This window comes from Marmota marmota, unplaced genomic scaffold (genome assembly GCF_001458135.2).
Source record: "Marmota marmota marmota unplaced genomic scaffold, marMar, whole genome shotgun sequence".
Lineage (NCBI taxonomy): Eukaryota > Metazoa > Chordata > Mammalia > Rodentia > Sciuridae > Marmota > Marmota marmota.
The window spans coordinates 17,166,165-17,180,705 of record NW_025999853.1 but is presented as its reverse complement, the minus strand read 5'-3'; positions in this window follow the sequence as shown (position 1 = coordinate 17,180,705).

Below are 14,541 nucleotides of genomic sequence, written 5' to 3'. Positions count from 1 at the left end.
AAATAAAATATGAAATAGGACTGAGGATGGCTCAGTGGTTGAGTGCCCCCAAATTCAATCCCTGGTACAAAAAAAAAAAAAAAAGAATATTATTCAGCTTTAAAAAAAAGGAGGAGATTCTGACACATGCTACCACATAGGTAAACCATGGATATTATGTTAAGTGAGATAAACTAGTCCCAACAGATACTGTATGATTCCATTTATGAGAGATACTTAGAGTAGTCAAAATCATAGAGGTGGAAGGTAGAATCGTGGTTGCCAGGGGCTGGGGAGACAGGAGAGGAGTTCTTGTGTCATGGGGACAGTTTCAGTTTTATAGGATGAAAGAGTTATGGAAATGAATGTCAGTGATGGAGACACAACAGGAATGTGCTTGATACCCTGAACTGTCTGCTTAAAAATGGTGAAGATAGTAAATTTTGAATTATATATACTTCAATAAAAATTTAAATTGAAAAAAAGAAAATCTGAAGAGACCACAGAGAGAGGTTAAGAGAAAATTTTGGTGTCAGACCAACTTGGATTTAAATCCTGCTCCTGTAATCCCAGCAGCTTTTGAGGCTAAGCCAGCTCAGCAACCCAGCCTGGCCCTAAGCAACGCAGTAAGACCTTGTCTCTATTAAGTATAAAAAAAAGGGCTGGGGAGGTGGCTCAGTGGTTAAGTGCCACTGGGTTCAATCCCCAGGACCAAAAAAAAAAAAAAAGGAATAAAAAAATCTGCTTCTGTGTAACCTCAAGTAAATCACTTAACCTCTATTTCCTTTGTAGATCAATTCTGACTGAAAGTGTTGTAAGTACATAACACTTTCCAATGTTGTATGTTTTGTTAGGATTTCAATAATAAAGATTTATGGATTATGGTGTGATCATTCAATGCAAATAAACAGTGTATGGCGACCAATTCATGGTAATTAACATTTGGGGCTCTTTTAAATTGATAGTTAATATTTCTTTCTTTTGGAATTAAGATTTTTAAGCCTCAGTTTTCTTGTATGTAGAATGGAGAGAGCAATTTCTAGAATATAAGGTTGTAATGAGGACAAGATGAAATTATGTATATCAAGTACTTGTCACAGGTCCCATCACATTATACATGCCTAGAAAAAAAAATGGTGGTTATTATGATTATTCATTGCTGTGACATGCATCAATACCCCACCTCTTCGATGGGCAGCACAAGTTCTAATAGAAAGAAAGCCGTTTGCTACCCTTACAGATGTCATTAGTCAAGTCCTCAGAGCTCCCGTCCACTAAAACTTCAGTTCTGCCTCTTCCTGTCCAGCTACCATCAAAAGCAGCCCAACTTCCTGGCAGCCCTGGCCGGCTTCCCAGGGGGAGCCCAGCCTCTTTCTGTCCCTACTCACGTTCCCCCATCCTCCCAGCACTCTAAGAGCTTTGAAGTTCACGTGGCTGCCTGGCAGGGGCAGGAAGATAAAACCCCACTTGTTCCCTCGCTCCACAATGAGAGCTTTGGCAGCTTAGGGGAACACAGAGATAAAAGACTGGGGTTTTTCTCTTTATTTTCATTTTTCAACAACAACAAATGGTGGTTTGTCTCTACCAGCAGCTCCTTCAGAACCACACCAGCATCAACGAGCATGAAACCAGCAGAAACCCAAGGCAAGGAGTCCTAGCCCACCCTGTGGGGAATTTGGCTATTTGCAGGACAGGCAGAAAGAAAGAGAGGAACTGTATACATAGAGCATCCCAGGGGAGTGATTGAAGCTCATGCGTGTGCACCCACACGCTCCTATTTCCAAGTTTGTCTTCTTAACATTTCCTCTATGCCACTTTAAACTTGGCAAACAGACAAGACAAGGACAGGGAGGGACATGGAAGAAGGAAAGCTCAACTTCTTTTTTTTTTTTTTTTTTTGCAGTGCTAAAGATTGAACCCTTGGCCTCACACAGACTAGGCAAGTGCTGTACCACTGAGCTGCATCCCCAGACCTCAGGAGTAAATCTTAACTGACTTGACATCTCCTAGTCCTAAGGTCCTAAGGTGCTAACAATGGGTAGGCCTCTGTATGGCAAATCTTCAGTGGGATTCTCAAGTTCAATGTCAGCCTCTGCTCTAATCCCATATGAATGTGCAAGTGAGGAGGAAAGGGAGAAAGAACAATCTTCTTGCATAACACGGAGGCCCATCATATGTCCCATGTGCCAGGTCCTGTTCTAAATACCTAACATGTAGCGAGAATGGCGTAGGTAGGGTTACTCTCCTTATTTTATAGATATGGAAACTTAGAGTGCTGAAGTCAGTGGTCCAAAGTCATGTCCAAAGGGGCTAAGAAAGGACTTAAACTCAGATCTGCACCAAAGTCTATGTTCTTAACCAGCTGTGGTAAAATTATATTCCACAAAAATTGTGAATGTAACTTTGAAAAATGTCAAGCAAGATATAACTGTAGTGCTGTGACCAAAATATCTGACAAGAACAACTTAGAAAAGGAAAAGTTTATTTGGGGCTCATGGTTTCAAAGGTTCAGGTCATGGTTGGCCAGCTCCATTTTGGGGGCATTTCAGTGAGACAGAACATCATGGCAGAAGGGTATAGCAGAGGAAATTGCTCAGTTCATGTCAAAAAGGAAGCAGAGAGATAGAGGTAGACATAGAAACAGAGAGAGAGAGAGAGAAAGAGGGAAAGCACAGGGAGCTAGGGACAAGATATAATCCCAAAGCCATGCCCCTAGTGACCTACTTCCTCCAGCCATGCCTCACCTACCTACAGTTATCACCCAGTAATCCATTCTAATTATTAATCCATCAAGTGGATTAATCCACTGATTATGTTATACCTTTCATAATCTAATCATCACCCTGCACAATCCTGCATTGCCCCATGATCTTTTCCTGGAACATCTCATATCCAACCCATAGAAATGGATACAGTGGCCCACCCCTGTAATCCCAGCTACTCAGGAGGCAGAGGCAGAAGGATCACAATTTCAAGGCCAACCTCAGCAATGTAGGGAGACCCTGCCTCAAAAGAAAGTTAAAAGTTTAAAAAAATAGTTTAAAAGGCCTAAGGCTGGGCTGGGGATATAGCTTAGTTGGTAGAATGCTTGCCTCGCATTCACAAGGCCCTGAGTTCAATCCCCAGAATCAACAACAACAAAAAAGGCCTAAAGCCTAAGGCCTAAGTCATAGAGTGCCGCTGGGTTCAATCCCCAGTGTGTAAAAAAAAAAAAAAAAAAAAATTCTACTGTAGGGCTCATGTTACTAATTGGATTGTGACCCTTATTTGGACGTATATCTTCATAGGTATAATCAAGCTTTGACTGATATCCATGTAAGGACAGGGAAATTTGGGTACAGATCCACACCAAAAAAAGATGGCCATGTGAAGATGGAAGAAGAAACTGAATTTGTGCTGCCATAAGCCAAGAAATACCAAGGATAGCCAGCAATCGCCAGAAGCTGGGAGAGGCCAGGATGGATCTTCCCAGAGCTCTTATGAAAGGGTATCCCTGTTCATATCTTGGGTTTGGACTTCTAGCCTCCAGAACAGTGATAGAATACATTTCTGTTGTTTTGAGCCACCAAGTTTGTGGTACTTTGTTTCACTAGGAAACTAATATAGCACCCATCTTTCCGAGTTTGGAGAAAGTGTGTGTGTGTGTGTGTGTGTGTGTGTGTACATGCATGCATATGTTTTTAGGGAAGGGGGAAGAAGCCAAGACAACTTTCAGGCAAATCTTATCAAGATTATCTCATATAAATATGATAATCATGTATAAAGAAGGTATTGGCCTGGGAAGGGGAAAAAGATACCTGCCACAAAAGGGAGAGACAGAGGATGGGTGGCGATGCCAAGGGAAGAGAAGGGAAGGAGGAAAAGAGAAAAGCATTCAAAGCAGGTTTGAAGGATCAGCTTCTTGAAATCAAGTAAAGTCAAAGAAGTTTCCAGCATTCCCTGACAGGGAGCAGAGGGACTGAGAACCAACAGGATGTCACCACAGGATACACTGGGAGGGCCACCTTGCCCCACACCATCCACCCTCTCACACCTTAGCAGGGCTCTTACGTCAGACTCGGCTTCAGTTACTGTGCTCAGGGAATATGTATCTAGCACTCAAAGTGACTGGCACCAAAGGGGCGGATGAGGGCCAGAGAAGCATTAAGGAATGAGGGGACAAAGAGCCTCTCAGTTTCCTTGACCTGGATTGCTCTTCTCTTCCTGTCAGCCTAGAAAGTGCCTCCTCAGACTTCTAGTCCCTTCCCAACCTCACCACCTCACTGGGCCCACAACACCCTTCATTCCCCTAACGCCTGGCTGCAGTGGGGTAGATATATCTCTCCAATACAGATAGACAGAGATGGTTTTTTTCATCTTTATACATATGTATGGCTTCCCCATTAGGCTGTGAGCTTTTGGAAGGCAGGGACAGAACCCTTTCCGTCTCCATCTAGTCTATGCCTTTGTGGAGACTGGTACAACATAGTTGATCCATAAATTGTTGATGAATGAATGTTCTGAGCATTCTAGAACTTAAAAAAAAAAAAGCTTAAAATAACAAAAATAGGCAAAAGACATAAATGCACAATTCACCAAAAAAAAAAAAAAGAAGGAATATAAATGGCTTAATCACACAAGCTTAATCACATCAAATCCAATCATTGTAAGAGGAATCCAAGTTCAAGGTACCCTGAGAAAACATGTTTCACCTCTCAGAATGGCTAAAGTGTGACAGTATATCAGATTGGAAAGTCATGGGGACATAAGCAGGCTCATAAGTGTGCCCGTGAGTGAAAAATGACATGTCACTCTGGAGATCAATTTGGCAATGCAGTCAAATTACGAATATGCTTAGCCTTGGTCCAACAATCCCACTTCTGGGACATAGCTGTATAATGTCTTATAAACATACCTACAAATATAAAACTGGAATATATATATAGGGTTCCATCATACCACCATTCGTAATAGCAAGAGATTTTAAGTAATTCAGGGGCCTTTTCCTAAAGAACTGAGAAAATAGCCAGGCATGGTGGTGCAGCTACTCAAGAGACTGAAGCAGGAGGATCACAAGTTCAAGGCCAGCCTGGGCAACTTATCAAGACCCTGTTTTAAAATAAGAAATAAAAAGGGTTTGAGATATAGCTCAGTAGTAGAGCACCCCTGGTTTCGATTCCCAGTACCATAAAATAAAAAAATGAAAGAATCAGGTAGGAGAGAGATTAAGGTTTATAGCTGGGAAAAGGCAAGATCTCTTGAGGCATTGCCTTTGTGTCATGTCAATTCTTTTCTTTTATAATTATTAAAATTTAAATTTGATTTATTTTCTAAAGACATTAAAAACATTAAAATTGTACATATTTATAGAGTTATTGTGATGTTCCAATATACATATACATTGTATAATGCTTAAATCAGGTTACATACATCTATCTTCTCAAACATTTGTCATTTTTTTATGGTGAAGACATTCAAAATCCTATCTTCTAGCCTTTTGAATACACAGCACCTACTATGCATCAACACCCCCGAACTTCTTTCTCCCGTCTAACTGTAACTTAGCATCCATCAACCTTTCCCCCTTCCTCCCAATCCTCTCCCCAGCCTTAGGTTGACCACCATTCAGCTCTCAATGTCCATCCCATTGGTTATGTTAATTGAAGCTTAGTCAAAAAAACAATATGTTAGAAATGTAAAATGGGTATATAATATTGAGCAATATATAAAAAAATAGGGTAGAAAACTCCTACCCTCTCTTGTCCACGGCAGGAAGGTTCATGGGAAAAATAGAAATGATTCTCAGACTTGAAATAAATGTGTCAAGCAGCTTTGCATCACTGTGAAAAATACCTGCAGGAGAAAAGTTTACTTTGTCTCATGGTTTCAGAGGTTTCTGTCCTTGGTCGCTTGGTCCTGCTGCTTGGATCTGAGGTGACAGCTCATCATGGCATGAGCACATGGCAGAGGATGGCTGTTCACCTCATGGTGGCCACAAAGAAAGAGAGACCGGAAGGGGCTGGGGTCTAATTACCCTTTCTTGGGCACGATCCTAATGACCTAACTTCCTTCCACTAGGCCTTACCTTCTAAAGGTCCAGCCACCTCCCAAGAATGCCAGGCTAAGGACCAAGCCTTCATTTAGCACATGGCTTTGGGGAATGTTCAAGATCCAAACTGCAGCAAAATTTAAACTTTAAAATGTATCAATTAACCAATTTCCTAAAAGACTGAAGATGACATATTTCTTTTAAAAAATTGGATAAATAGACATCATACCAGTCAAAAGCCCATAAGGCATCAAAAAGAAACATCCCATGATATTCTCAGGACACACTGCCTCATCACTCAGTTCTCTCTCTTGAAAATCCCTTGGAATTCCATTTATTTCCTACTTTCAGCCTTTTTTAGCCATCTTGAACTGTTTCCTAAACCCAATATCCTAAATATCTTGGACTTTGCTGGACTCCAAGGCATTCTGCAAAGGCCTTGTATGATCTCTGGCTCAATACAACTTTCACATTTTACTTATTAAAAAAAAACAACTAAATTGTCTCACAGGTATGTGAGGCAATATTTCATATAATCGCATAATCATCCTATAAAATAAAGACCATTATAAATCCATTTTATGAGCATTGTATATTTTTTGTTTTTGTTTTTGTTTTTGTTTTAACAGAGGCTGGAGAGGTTGAGCATGTTGTCCAAGGTTACACAGTGATGGAAAATGGGGTCAGTATGGAATGTCAAGCAGTCTGACTTCAGAGCCCAGTCTTTACCAGTGCTGCTTCTCAATATGCCACACACACACACACACACACACACACACAAATACTTTCTGGTCCATATACCTTTCTTCAGCTTCTCATTCCTCCACACTTCTCATCCCTTTATTCATGCATTCATTTGACCACCTGCTAAACACCAGGCATCGTGCTAGGTGAACGGGATGCATAGATTAAGCAAACAGTAGTGCCTGACTTTGAGAATCTTAAAATCCAGAAAGATCACAAAAGGTGAATAGACAATCCCATACATAAAAGATGCCACAGTGTAAGCCTGGAGACGGGTCCCAACACACTTGTGTATCTCTTTTGTTTTTCCTCCTCTGCTCAGGGAGTCTCTATTTGGAGACCTGTATCCATCGCAATGGGGAAATCAGCTCTAGAAAACTCCATGAGGATTCTTGCAGGTAAGTAAGCTACCTAAGTGTACCTACATGCTAGTAACTATCAGACTGGGTCTTAATTTCTATTCCTCTGTGCTCTACAATTTTATGAATCAAGAAAAAGCGTACTCTGTATTTTTGTTTCTCTCTACAAGAATCTAGGTTGGAAACAAAATGGAAAGGAAACCTCATTTGATGATACTTCTCAGAGGACAGAAGAGTAAAGAAACAGTCAGAGATCTTACCTGTTGCCCTTAAATGTCCTCTTCCTTATCACAGTCCAAAGGAATCAAGTTCCTACCACCATTGTTCTGACGAAGCTAGAAAGGACAGCCTAGTGCATCGATATGTACTCTTCTCTGTCTCTACTCTGTCTTCACAGGACAAGAATGACTTCCCATGTTTCATCCCTTAAACAAAGCATTAAAATGAGTCACACAGCCCTGAGTTCAAAAGCAAACTCTAATACTCACTGATTGATCATCAGCATCCTCATTTGGAGAAAGGAAATAATGGTGAAGATTCAATAAGAGAGCAGGGTCTAATTCAGGCATGACCAAACCCAAACCTTCCTGACCATTTATAAGAAGGGTCCCATGCACACCCACCCATCCAGCTCAGCTCCTGAACTCAGAGTAATATATTCAGAGTCTCGATCCATCTGCTCACGGAATCTGCAATTATTTCTATGGACATGAGCCTGGCATCGAGTTGCAGAGTGACAGGGAGAACATGTCCTATGACCTGAAAAGAAAGGGGTCAAAAGCAACAATGCATATCCAGGTGCAGTCACCCTCCAGATGGGATGCAGAGGAAGTAAACCCAAGTAGAGAGAAATGCTACAGGTGGGAAGCAATCCAATACCCAAAGGCAGACCAGGCCATAAGTAGACACCAGCAAAGCAGCACCCAAAAAATTACTGTGGAAAGAAGTAAACTTAGGGGGAAAAAATCAGAACTTTGCCAAACTGATCTGTTTTTGTATAGGTTAATATTGCTTTTAAGAGTTCATTTTAGTTTTAAATATGCAGAGGCAAGAGACAGCATATTCTTTCCCATCAAGGATCTCCAAAGTTCCTAATCTGGCCTATTTTATTTAATTCTAGCAAGATTTAAATTTTTGATTCCTTAGATTGAGGGTCAGAAACCCAAATGCCTACAGAGGTCAGATATATTAGCTAATGAGCACTGATGCCCTATTGTTGCAGTATGGATGTGAGATGTCCCCCCAAAGCGCCTATGTCAATTCAGGAATGTTGGAGGTGAGACGATTGGATCATAGAGCTGTAACCTAATCAGTCTCTTCTAACTTAAATGGTCTGAGTGATAACTATAGACAGGTTGGGCATGGGTGGAGGAGGTGGGTCACTGGAAGTGTTCTTCTTCCCTGTGGCCCCTTCCCCACCCCTGCTTCCTGGCTGCCATGTCCTGAGCAGCTCCTCCCCTCTACCATCTCCTCCCACCATGGTGTGCTGCCTCACTTTGGGCCCAAAGCAATGGCATCAGCTGACCATGGACCAGACCTCTGAAACCGTGAGCCAAAAATAAACTTTTGCTCTTCGAAGTTGTTCTTGTCAGGTATTTTGGTCACAGCAACACAGAAATGACTAACACATCCACAGGGAAGTGGGACAGTAGCTAATCAGTTAGTTTCTCTAGAAAAGTGGGGTCTGTGTTGCTGAAGTAATTTACTTTTACATTTCCACATATTTATTTTAAAAATTATTTTTTCCAATTGTCTTGGTCCATTTGACCTGCCATAACAAAGTATGATAAACTAGGTAGCTCATAAACAACAGAAATTTTTTTCTCACAATTCTGGAGGGTAGGAAGTCAAAGATGAAGTTGCGGCAGATTCAGTGTCTAGTGAGGCCCTGCTTTTTGGTTCAGAGACTGCCACCTTTTTGTCACAGCTCCACATGGTGACAAGGATAAAGGAGCTCTCTGGGATCCCTTTTAAAAGGGCACTAATTCAATCCATTAGGGTTCCATCCGCAAGACTTAATCACCTCCTTAATCACTTCCCAAATACCATTATACTGGGGATTAGGTTTCAATATGTGAATTTGAGGGTAGGGGACCATAAACATTCAGACCATTACACCAATCTTCATTCAATTTATAAAATATGCCTCAAGTTACAGTTTGATCCATTTCTATTTTCATCGTTGATTACAAAAATATCAGCTAATACTTACGTGAAACTTCTCTGCCAGGCACTCTGAGACGCTTTAGCCACACTGATCCTTTTAATCTTCACAGTAGCCCTTTGAGGTAGGGCCTGATATCATCCCTGTTTTACAGATTGGGACATAGGTGTCAAGCAAACTCCCCCATCTCACTCAGCTAACTTGTGGCAGAGCTGGGCTCTTCTGGCCAACCAACCCTTCTGGCCTCAGGATGAGTTTATCTTTGAGGCATCCTGGAATGATAGGAGAGCTCTCCTGCAAATGGTTAATGGTGTCCTCTTCCCAAACTCTTTATAACAGTCCATTGTTTCCCCAAAATCTTGTAAATCAGAGGGGTCAAATTCAGCCCCTTAAATAAAGTTAATAAAGTTTCACTGGAATCCAACAAGACCTACTCATTTACATATCATTGATGGCTCTTTTCAGAGTTGAATAGTCATTACAGAGACCTTGTGGCCTACAAAGTGTAAAATATTTACTCCCTGGTCCTTTACAGAAAAAAAATTTTGATGAATGCTACTCTGAATTGTAAAAAGAAAATAAAAAATATTTCTCATATTGTATACTTAATTGTATTAGACTTAGTTGTGGGGGGGTGGGGGAATCTTCAAAACTTCAGCTAATGAGCTAGGGTTGTGGCTCCGTGGCAGAGCGCTTGCTTAGCATGTGTGAGGCACTGGTTTTGATTCTCAGCAATACATATAAATAAATGAATAAAATAAAGGTCCATCAACAACTAAAATAATTATTTTTAAAAAAAACTTCAGTTAAAGAATCTTCTAAAGATAAGAAAAACAATTGCCTAGAAAGTTCCTCAAAAACACAGAGACACCCAAAATTTCATAGAAATTTTCAGTTCTCTAAAAGTAGAGAAAACATCTCTCCATAATTCTGTCTCTCTGATAATCAAAATATCTGCTAATCAGCCCTTTTTAGCTTATTTTGAGATAAGGTCTCACTAAATTGTCCAGGCTGGCCTCAAATTTACAATCCCACCATCTAGTGGAAAATTCCTTTTATTTTTTTAAGACCATTCTTCTTGATTTTATTTTGACACTGTCTGAATACCTTAAACATATCAGAACTATGCTTAAGAACACTGATAATGCATCTTAAATTTGTAACTCATGACCCTCATAGGCTGAAAATCAATGTTCAGATTATTCACAATATAATAAAAATACCTTTATATACAGTTATCATTTCATGAGGTTAAGAGTATTTTTAAACTAGAATATCAAATCCTGTGGAATCAACTCAAACATATATATATTTCTAAGGATTTTTTTTCCTTAATAACTGGTGGAATCATTTTAAAATAAAACATGCCAGGCGCTGTGGTACACACCTGGAATCCCAGCAGCTCGAGAGGCTGAGGCAGGAGGATTGCAAGTTCAGAGCCAGTTAGTGAGGCCCTAGGCAACTTAACGAAATCCTATCTCAAGATAAAAAATTAAAAGGGCAGGAAATGTGGCTCAGTGGTTAAGCAGGCTGAGTTCAATCCTTGGTATCAAATACACATATATGATATGATATATATACACACACACACACACACATATACATGACAAACATCTTTTCCAGGCCTCAATCCTTAAGATAGAGAGAAAAATCATTTTAAAAGCCTAAGAAGAAGAAAAAAAAATAAAAAAATAAATTTAAAAAAAAAAGCCTAAGAAGTGTCAAGCCAATGGGAACTTCTTTTTAAATGACTGCTTACATGTATTGATGACAAATACTTAAAGAGATTAAGTTTCATCATTGGATTTTTGTCCCCAGTTTTACAGTACCAGAGAACATTTTGTCCTTGAAAACTTCAGAGTATTTTTCTGCTTGACTGCAGCTGACATTTCTCGGAATCTGAGGCTGAATTGCTCTTTTAAAAAATTGATTCATGTGTAGAAAGAGTGCTTTCCTCCTAGACATCACCAAAACCACAGATATCAAGACCCTAGATAGCGTACCTTGAAAGCCTTACTGGGGATTGAAAAGGGTCCTTCTTGGGTTTAATACTTTTGGTCTTACTAAGGAAACCTTAGCATCTTGAAAAGAATCCAAGAGCTTTTCTATAAAACCTTTCTTATACTCAGTGAAAACTAAACTGAATATTTTATGCAAACCACAAACTTGACCTTTCATAGGTTCTGAATGTTTATGTTCCCTCAAAATTCACATGTTGAAATTCTAACCCTCAAGGTGAAGGCTCCGGGAGGTGGGGCCTTGGAAGGGTGATTAGGTCACCAGGGCAAAGCCCTCTTGAGGAAGGCCTGAGGGAACTCAGCTTCCCTTCATCCACCACAGGAGGACACTGTAAGGAGGCATGAGCTCTGAGCCAGAAAGTAGACCTTCACCAAATGCCCAGCTGGCCATGAGCTTGATCTTGGATGTCCCAGCCTGTAGAACTATGAGAAATAAATGTGTTGGTTATAAGCCACCCCATTGGGCTGGAGTTGTGGCTCAGTGGTAAAGCGCTTACCTCACATGTGCAAGGCCCTGGGTTCAATCCTCAGCACCACATAAAAATGAATAAATAAGTAAAGATATTGTGTTCATCTACAACTAAAAAATATTAAAAAAAAAAAAAAAGCCACCCCATTGATGGCATTTTGTCCTGAAAGGATGAGGACAACCTTGGTGTCTGAGAATCAGCTGATCAGAGCATTCTTGATTCTCAGCTTTAGCTTTGGAAAATTCCCAACTTACCCTTGAAGATCAAGTGTCTCTCTCTTAACTTTCTTAAACAGAACAAATCTCAAAGCACATGAACATTCCAGCTCATCTATTAAAATTGAGTTGGGAAGGAAAACAGTTCACTGATCACCCATACATTAAAACTGACCAAATCTTGTAATGGGCAATCACTTGTTGACAATCATGATGTGACTATAGGGCCCATATCACTTAATCACCTTCAAACATACACAGTGACAAGTGATTTTATTTATTTTATTTAGTAATTTTATTTTCCTGATTCTGGAATGGATTTATCATCTTCTGTCCCAATTTCCATTATTGCTTAATCACGTGATCACGCATTAATAGATAATTCTATAGAATGTTTTGCAAAGGGTGCCCACTGACATCAAATTTTCATGGGATGCCTGTTAAAAATCCAGATTCCTGATCCCCACTCCTTATACTAATCAGGGGATCTGATTTGTTCATGAATGCTAACATTGAGCAACCACAGGACAGATTTTTCCCCATTTTTGCTCCTCAGTGATCAGCAAAGATCCTGACACTTCGTAGGAGCTTCACAAATGTGGTTCAACAAATTAGCAAATAGTGTCACTAGTTTACCCCTGGGTTCTCCTGTGACATTTATAAAAATCAGAATATTAAACTTGTGGTCTTGATCTGTTTCCGGTGCTGACCCACCATCACGTGATGGTTTGGGATGTGTCAGCCCACTGGACTGGGAAATTCCTTACACTTGGTCATTCTTGTTTTCCCAGAACCTAGCCCGGTCACTGGCATAGGTCGGGTGCTCAGTAAATGCTTTTTAAATGAATAGATGGACAGGTGAATAGATGGGCAGAGGGAGCCCCCTGAATACAGCCTACCCACTGCACTGCCTCGTGAATTGCGTACATTTTTCACTTTCCAGCCCTGAGTTTTCACAAGTTTCTTATCCTATCTTAATTTTTAGTGGGTGTCTCAGATATTATACAATTATCATCCCATTTATGTGAGGGCTCTAACTCGTATGAGAATCATCCAAATTAAGTACTTTTGAAATGTATTATCCTTCCTCTTCTCTTACCTACCTTACCATCCACATCACCTAAGAAATCCTGACAAACCTCTCCTTAGGCCTCACTCCTACTGGTCCTCATTCCCAGTTTCAGAAGAAGGCAGCCAAAAAGCAAATTTACCGTTACATGTTAAATATCTTTTATCCAAAATTCTTGGGAACAGAAGAGTTTCCAATTTGAGAACATTTGCATAGACGTTACCAGTCGGGTATCCCTAGTCTAAAATTCTGAAATCCAATTTTTTTTTTCCCTATACTGGAGATTGGACCCAGAGGCTCTCTACTGCTGAGTTACATTCCCAGCCACCACCACCCACCTTTTTTAGACCCCTCCAAGGATGAAGTTTATTTCCCAGCAAGTACTTTAAACAAGGCCTCCATGGCTCTTCACTTAGAGGCTTCCTTTTTGGGCATCAGATTTTTTTCTAGTGTTGCTTTTTTAAAAAAAATTGTTGTTTTCAGCTAAATCTGACAGTAGAATATCTTTTGGCACATTATAATACGTGGAGTATAACTTATTTTAATTAGGATTCTATTCCTGTGGCTGTATATGATGCGGAGTTACCCTGGTCGTGTATTCAAATACAAAGATAGGAAAGTGATGTCAGATTAATTCCACTGTCCTCCCTCCCTTCCTTCCTTTCCCTTTGTCTAATCCAATGTATTTCTATTCTTCCCCTCCCTACCCTCTCTGTGGGTTAGCATCCACATACCAAAGAGAACATTCAGCCTTTGGTTTGGGGGGACTGGCTTATTTCACTTAGCATAATATTCTCCAGTTCCATCCATTTACCAGCAAATGCCATAATTTCATTCTTGAGACAGGATCTTACTAATAAGTTGCTGAGGCTGGCCTCAGACTTGTAATCCTCCTGAGATCACTTTGCTGGGATTATAGATATGCGCTATTGCACCTGGCAAGAAGTGTTTTAGATGTGTGTGTGTGTGTGTGTGTGTTTTACACATATATACATATATTATCTTACTTTGGGTGATGGTTATGAGTGTATTATCTGTTCAAAATCTCTGAATTAGTCACCTAAGATCTATGCATTTTTCTGTATGTGAAATATATCACATTTTTAAAACTTATGTTTTTACGTTGGCCAAAATATCAAAGTATATAAATCTATCTTTCATGCATTATGCTTTCATTTTTAGGACAATTTGGCAGATATGTAAGATCTGTCCATTTCAGAAGTGTCACTATCATGTTAGCACGGAGCCTCCTTCTTCCAGTCATTACAAAACCAAGGGATTACCAAACAACACTGTTCAATAAATAATTTACACAGTGCCTGATATCATCTGGCTTTTTTACATTTGCTAGTTCATTTAAATTGGACATTTGAAAAATTTGCAGTGAGAATATTTAATACATGAGACTCAAGGTTCAGATAGGAAAGATAACTTTCCCAAGGTCACACATGAATGATGTCACCAGAACTCAAACCTAGATCCCAAGCCCACACCC